The 6,996-nt window shown below is 25.6% G+C and overlaps 1 pseudogene; it reads left to right on the forward strand.

The window, feature by feature from the left end:
* Positions 1–205: 205 nt before the first annotated feature.
* Positions 206–616, forward strand: LOC114318251 (early nodulin-like protein 13 pseudogene; annotated as a pseudogene).
* Positions 617–6,996: the final 6,380 nt, after the last annotated feature.

Consider the following 6,996-nt stretch of genomic DNA (forward strand, 5'->3'; position numbering starts at 1 on the left):
AGAGATTTACAATATTATTTTGTGATGTCTAAGGTCCCTTAAACCTACACCCATATATTATAGAGAAAATTCACTCTCTCGCTTTCTCTTTCTACCCAAGAATTTCTTCTTCCTTCTCTCTGATTCACTGATCTGACCTCCATTCATCTCTCTCTCTCTCTCTCTCTCTAAAACTCACTCACAGTGAAGTGTTTAAGGTGGTTCAATGGCTGGTTCTGCAAGAGATTTGGTTTCTTCAGTGTTGGTCTTCTTGACGATGATCATCAGCTTCTCAGAAGGCAGAGAGTTCTTGGTTGGATGCAAGACTAACACACGGAAAACTGTTTTGTCTGAATTTGAGTCTCTTAATCTATGGGCTCAAAACTCTCGCTTCCTCATTGGCGATTCTCTCGGTAATTCAATCCTCCATCTTCATTTCCATTCTTAATCTGCCTCTGTCTCTGTGTCTATTTCTATTGATTTTAAAATCTCTCTCTAATGCAATGCAACAGTGTGGAATTACGATGGAAACAAAGATTCGATGGTAGAAGTGAGGAAGAGAGACTACATTACTTGCAACACATCGAGTCCAATTGCAGAGCATAAGGACAGTGACACCAAGGTCAAGCTCAATTGATTGGGACCATTCTATTTCACCAGCGGAGAAGAGGGACACTGCGACAAGGGCCATAAACTGATTATGGTTGTCATGTAGGGCTGCAAACGAGCCGAGCCGAACCGAACTTTAGTGTGTTTGGGCTTTTTTATTAAGATTTTAACGAACTCGAGCTCGAGCTCGAGCTAAATAAAAATTTAACGAACCGAGCTCGAGCCAAGTTGGCTTAGGCTCGACTCGAGCTCGAGCCTGTTCACGAACCTTAACGAGCCAAAAAATTTATAAATTCATACTTGCATGTGAGACTAAATTTATAATTAAAACTTTGATTATACAATTATATATACAATATATATAAGCATACTAAAAAAAATTCATATTTTACTAAGATAATAATATCTACTACCACTATTATATAAATGTACTATCTATAGTTAAGTATTATTTACATTTATATTTTTTAAACATATAAATAACATATTTCTCTTATTTTTTATACATAATTTTATATTATTTAATATATAAATAATAAAAATTAAACGAGCCAGCTAACGAGCCGAGCGTACGAGCCGAGCTTTAGAATGTTTGGGCTTGTTTATTAAAAATTTAACGAGCTCGAGCTCGAGCTCGAACGGCAAAAAAAATTAACGAACCGAGTTCGAACGAGCTCTTACCGAGCCGAGCTCGAGCTTGTTCACGAACGGTTCTGTTCATTTACAGCCCTATTGTCATGTCTGCTAAACTGATATGGAAATTGATTTGTGTTCTGTTTGATATTGCTTCATAGATACATTTCAAAAGGTTAGTGGGAAGTCCAAGATAGGCCAGGAAGGCCAGAGAAATTTCCAAATTTTTTCTAGAGAGATAATTTTGTGGGAAGTCCAGGAAAGGCTAAAGAAATTTCCAAAATTTCTCTGGAGAATGAGAAGTATAAGGAAGGCCAGAGAAATTTACAGTGGAAGTCTAGGAAAAGTCAGAGAAAAAATTTCTCTAGACCAATTTTCTCTATAAAATCGAATTTTTTCTGAATCAATTTGAAAGATTTTAGAAATTATTAAAATATTAAATGTCTTTTATGTTATAAAATTTTAATAATTTGCGCCCTAAAAGAAAATCTCCTTATTCTGGATAAAACGTAAAAATATGCACTAAACATATATATGTAATTTTCTTTTCATATGTGTCATGCTAAATTTTATTTTTTATTGATAACTGTGTCATAAATATATTGACACCTAATGTGTTATTACTCTAAAAATATAACAAAAAATTTAGAAGTAATATTTTTAAAATATAAAATTATATAAGACTAAAGTTACGTTGGAATTTCCTTTTAAGAGTTTTTTCAGTTTGGTTTAATTTTAGAATCATGATTTGAGTGTGGAATTATATTTTGAAATATAAATATTTGAAAATAAAAACTTTATTTGGTTATGAGTTTTGAAAAGAGTTTTGAGTTGTATTTTAAAATTTTTTGGGTTTATATTTTTCAAATATTTAAAATTTTCTTAATTTTATTTTTTTAGGATAAATATTTTTTTATTGTAAATATTTATTTTTTTAATGTGCGTTGTATTGTTTTTAATATTTTAAATATTTTTTAAAATATTTAAAATTTAAAATTTTATTTTTTTATTTTTGAAATATATTTTTTATTTTTTTAAGTATTTAATATTTTTAAATTTAAAAAATTTTAAATTGCTCATATATATATATATATATATATCTAAATCATAACTAATTATTTAGCCAATACTTACAAAAAGAACAAAATATTTTTTTCAAAAAAATTAAAATATATACATTTTTCTTCAAAAATAAAAAATAAAAATATTTTCTAAAAAAAATATAAAAAATAAATTTAAAGAAGAAAAAAAAAATTCTTTTAAATTTTTTTTTCTTTAAAAAAGGAGTTTTGAAAAAAGTTTGGTTGTGAGTTTTGAAAATTTTTGATTGGAATCATGGTTCTAAAATAAACCAAACACTATTTTTTACTTTCAAATTAGAAATGAGTTAGAATGACTATTTTTTATTGACTTTTTAAAGTTATATGTATTGTTAGATGGGCCAATATTCCTATGCCATGTGTATTTACTAAAATTTAAAATAAAAAAAATAAGAAATTTAGATTAATGTTTTAGAGCTATTTTTGATGAAAAATCGTTATAATTTTCTATCCCATGATGCAATTTTATAAGAATTTGTTCAAAACAATGTCAAAAAAAACAAAAAACCTGCCAATCTATTTATTAAATTACTCATTGCTGTGAATGAATAAAAAATCCAATAAAATAATTGAATCGACCGACAAGAACGCATATCAATCACCTTTACACACAAACTCTCAAACTATTTATTCAACGGTACTGCACGGTGCACCTAATGCCATCTTACTCTCCAATATTCAAAAAAATAAGGATTGAGTAGGAGGAGTAAGCCACGTAAGAAATAGACTAAATTTATAATTACCAAAAATTAAAAAATTTAGATTAAGACTTTGGAGGTATTAGAGGACTTTTCATTAGAAATCTCATTTTTCTTAATATATATATATATATATATGATTCAATAATGTTACAATGAATACATTAATGTATCACCAATTATATTAATAGTAATGATGAGATATTAACAAAATGTGAGAAACCTTGATAGAAATGACCGTACAATTAGAGCATTTCCAACCATCCTCCATTCTTAACTCGTCTTCTAAATCTATCTTTATTTAGAAGGAGGAGAACGGATTGGTCCTTCATATTTAGAGGGAGGATAAAAAAATAGAAGATCATTCTAAAATGCTATTCATTATCACAAATAAATAGGTAGGAGGACAACCGACTAGAAATTCCGGTCGTTGACCGGCTCTTGTTTCGTTTTGTACAAAAAAATAGAGATTTGTTATTGGAATTTAAATGAATAGTATTTTAATCTCAATCCACTTTTTAAATAATTTTTTTTAATTTTTTTTTTTTTATTTTGATCCTCTAATTGAGAGGATTGGATTGGAGAAACTCTTAGAGAAGATAATAATAATTTGTAGTTAGAGTTTGAGTGAACAGTAAGATATTCTACATTCATTTTTAAATAAAAAAATATATTTTCATTATGTAATTAAGAGTGTTTAGCTGGAGATCCTCCTAAGAGTGATTGATCCAGTTGTTGTATTGCATTATTGTGTTTTGGTTTCAAGATTGTTCAAAATTTACTTACATTTATAAAGATAAAATATTTATAATTTCAATATATATATATATATATATTTAAAATTTTTATAAATTTCAACACATTTTTCATACTACTACACTTTTTACACAAAAATCAAGACTTAATAGTAGTCTTAGGCCCATCTTAAAAAAATTAGCACTGGTGCTACATACCACTAAAAAGGGATCACTAAGCCAGTTTTAATGAGCTGGCAGTGCTGAAAATTAAAAAAAAAAAAACAAAGAGTAAAACATCACATCAATTGGGGCTACAGTATTTTTAAAGCTATTAGAGCTCATTATTTTAGAACTCTTAAACAATTTTCAAAAAATAGTAGTCTTAAGGATTGTCTTTAATATTTTTTTTTATAAAATTTGGTTAACATTGTGCTACAAATACTCATTTAGAAATTTAAAAAATAATTATTCATTTTTTTATTAATAAAAAAATATTGAAATATGATTATCATTGCAACATTTAAAAGTTTTCACGACACAAACGAGAATTTCAATTGGATAAGCGATCTTAAAAATTGTTTAAAAATATATATATATATATATATATATTCATATGCCAGCCTCATATTCATGTTTTCGCAGTCTGGAAAGTTTTCGAAGTTTACAAAACGTTTATGGGATACAGCCTTTTTAAGATAAACATTTTCCTCTCATCATCCAATCTCATCATCCAATCACCTACTGGGCTTTCCCCATATCTCCCATAAATGAAAAACTATTTCGTGGTAGTTCAGGTGTCACGTGATACTATCCTCATCAACCACAAATCATTGTATTCTTATTATTTTTAAAATATTTAATTTAAAATTATAATTTTTTTTCATAAACTTATAACATTTCTAAAAAATTACGTGACCGAGCTTAAGACCATTAAATAACTTCATCCTGTAAATATAATATTAACAATATTATAAATTTATTCTTATTAATTTAAAATTTATCTAAAAAGATTAATAATTTAAATTTATTTTATTCATAAATTTCATATTTTATTAATTTAATTTTTACGATATAAATTTATTTAAGATAAATTATAAGAAAAATATTTGAGATTCCCCAAAAGAAAGACCCTCACATTTAAGATAAATTTTTATTATTTGTTTGAATTTTTTTTAAGAATTATGTTTGATAGTGAAAATTGTGGGCTTGTTTGATAGTGAAAATTGTGGGCTTGTTATTTAAGAATTAACGTTTAAATTATTTTAAAAATTGTGGAAATTGTGGGCTTGTTTGATTTGTTTTTGGGAGAGTTGTTTTTGAAAAAATTTTAGAAGAGTTGTTTTAGAAATTTTTTTGGTTTGTTTGGTTGTATATTTTGAGAGACAAATTTTTTTTTTGAAGTTTGGGATGATTTGATATTTTGGGAGAATTGAGTAGATATGTGTAAGAGAAAAAGTGATTGATTGATGTGTAAAAGAGATAAAGTGATTTTAGAAAAAATTTTAGAAAAATCTCAAACCAAACAAATTTTTGAAATTTTTTTTCTAAAATTCATTTTCCAAACTCAAACCAAACAAGCGCTATATTTTTAGAATCTCTATAATTATTAAAACAACAATGCTAGAGATCCACAATTTTTGTGGCCACAATGACTCAAAACTGTCAAAACGATGTCGTTTTGACATATTTTACACCCAAAACGACGTCGTTTTAACAATTTTGAGCCATTATAATTACAAAAATTGTGACCCTCAAACATTTTTCTTATTAAAATTATAAATTCATAACATTTTTTATTACTAGGTACTGGTATTTGTGTGATATAAATTATGAATTCATAGCATTTATCCGTATTTGTGTAATTTAAACAGCTCCTTGGAGCTTGGAAGTTGTGTCTCCCTCTGTAAGAACAGTTTTGAGAGAGCTTCATTATGACATAGGGATGATGTTGATGAACAGACAAGCAGGTACAGTGACTCAGGACTCTCTCTCTCTCTCTTTCATTTGTTCATTGCTCTCTTAAAAGTTGCTTTGCTTTTGGTGCAATTGCCAGCTACAGCTGTGGAAGTTATCAGATTATGATTTATAATTATGAATATAAATCATTAATTTATTTAATATATTTGAAAGATTATGAATTTAAATAATAGGATAGTATTTTGTTAATAAATTGTAAAATAACTTTTTATTATATAATTATCCTTTCTATCCTTATATGATATAAAAATAATTATTTTATTATTTTTTTCAGTTTTAATTTTAAAAAAATTATTTCATTAATAAAAGTTAATATACTAACACAAAAATTATCATTTCATTAATAGTATCAATTAATATAAAATTATTTCATTTTTTCATTATAAATTAATTAGTGGCAATTAATGGCTTAATAAGCATCAATTAATACTAAAATTATTAATAGTTCCAATTAGTATAAAACTATTTATTTTTTTCATTATAAATTAATTAGTGGTAATTAATGGCTTAATTAGCATCAATTAATACTAAAATTATTAATAGTTTCAGGCATAGTTTGGGAAGTTGGTTTTGGTGGGTTAAGGGCTAAAATAGTCACAAAAAACAAAATAGACTATTTTAGCTACAAAAAATAAAACATCAAATCCAACCCATAATCATTACACTCATCTCTTACAAAAAAAGTCAAAAAAGTTAAAAAGCCAAAAAATCCTTCTCAAACCAGGCTTTTTAGCCCCAGGCTAAAATAGTCAAAAAGTCAAAAAGCCAATCCACTTCCCAAACGGAGGCTTAATTAATATAAATTATTTCATTTTTTTCATTATAAATTAATTAGTGGCAATTAACGGCTTACTAAGCATCAATTAATACTAAAATTATTAATAATTTCAATTAGTATAAAATTATTTAATTTTTTTCATTATAAATTAATTAGTGTCAATTAATGACTTAATTAGCATCAGTTAATACTAAAATTATTAATAGTAAGTCAATTAATGGCTTAATTAGTCTCAATAATTAATATTAATAATTAATTTTTATTAGTATCAATTAATATTAATAATCAACAATTGTTATTAATTAGTATCAATTAATAATTAATTTATTACAAAAGTATACAATATTAATTTATTAATAATTAATACCAATTAATATTGATTTTTTAATTAATATTGATTTTTTTTCTTTTTCTTCAGAAATATATATTTTTTTTATTTTTTAATTAATATAAAATATAAAATATTAATTTATTAATAATTAATA

Source organism: Camellia sinensis, chromosome 14 (assembly GCF_055761805.1).
Source record: "Camellia sinensis isolate YWXY chromosome 14, ASM5576180v1, whole genome shotgun sequence".
Classification (NCBI taxonomy): Eukaryota; Viridiplantae; Streptophyta; class Magnoliopsida; order Ericales; family Theaceae; genus Camellia; species Camellia sinensis.